Consider the following 1250-nt stretch of genomic DNA (forward strand, 5'->3'; position numbering starts at 1 on the left):
GCACACAGTGCCAGCGTTCTGCGTTCTGCGTCAGAGTGCCGCGACTAATCCCCTCCACGTCGTGTCATCCCCACTCGATACTTTAGTAGTAGGTGCATCGCGTCAGATCTTTCGGTCGCGTCGGCCCCAACACCACGCAACGCTTTGCCGTACTCGCGATTAGATTGCGTCGCGCGACGACGTTGTGCGCTTCGTCCGCGATGCGTCGTTCGAAATCTCGTAATACGTTCTCCTTTTTCTTTTTTTTCCCCCCAATTCCTCTATTTATTTTGTAATTTTTGTATCGTTTGAAATAACCCTAGAACAGTTTTACAATTATAGAATAAATATTTTTCCGTTTTTTTCCATCCTCTCAACGAACGAGATAATCGATTCTTTCTACTTCGTTTAAAATAGTCTTTGGTTTTTACGACGTTAGGGAAGAAAATGTTTATTTCGATAGAATTACGAGATAGGAGATAAACAAAGCGTAGTTTCGGCTAACGAAAAACAAAGAGTTGTAGACCGGGCCGAGTGGAGCGAGCGCCACTTGGACGAGTCTGTTGCAAGGACCCTCCACCTCTTGCTCCACCTCCGTCCTCTATAAACCGAATGCCAGACAACGAGGGCATCAGCCCCCATGAATCACCGCCGGTCACCTTCACTTTTTATGTAAGCTTGTTCTCACCCGGCCTCGCCGGTTGAACAAATCTTCGTGCCTTCTGACGCAGGATCGATACGGAAATTTGCGTTGCAACGTAATCACGATTCTAAACCTCATTTCTCTGGAATTTAAGCGAAACGATATAATAATAATAATAATAAATCTTTTCTCCTCGATTCTTTTTTGTCGACCAACGATTCAAAGAAGCGTTAATTCATCGTGTATAACCTCGCTTCGAATATAATAATTTCCAATATAGACACGTTGAACGTGATGCTTCGTTATCGAAAACGGTATATGCACGCTATAAATCATCATATACATTAATCGCGTCGCCTTTCTGCAGCGATTCGACACTTCTATTTGCATAGATCGCTTATATGCATAATGATCGTGCTTATGGCGGACGAATTTGGAATTTCAAGGACGAGAACTCGGGACGTGCATTGCCTCGATATATGGCTGTTGTTGCAGTTTCGCGGGTTTTTTTTTTCTTCTCCGTTGAATCGGCTGTGCCGATAAAAATAAAAACTGCCGGCTGTTGCCGATCGATTGGGTCGATGCCAGTCGCGAGAATAAGTAAATGGATCGTCGAGGATTCAACCGC

This window comes from Apis dorsata, unplaced genomic scaffold (genome assembly GCF_000469605.1).
Source record: "Apis dorsata unplaced genomic scaffold, Apis dorsata 1.3 scaffold_174, whole genome shotgun sequence".
Taxonomy (NCBI): domain Eukaryota; kingdom Metazoa; phylum Arthropoda; class Insecta; order Hymenoptera; family Apidae; genus Apis; species Apis dorsata.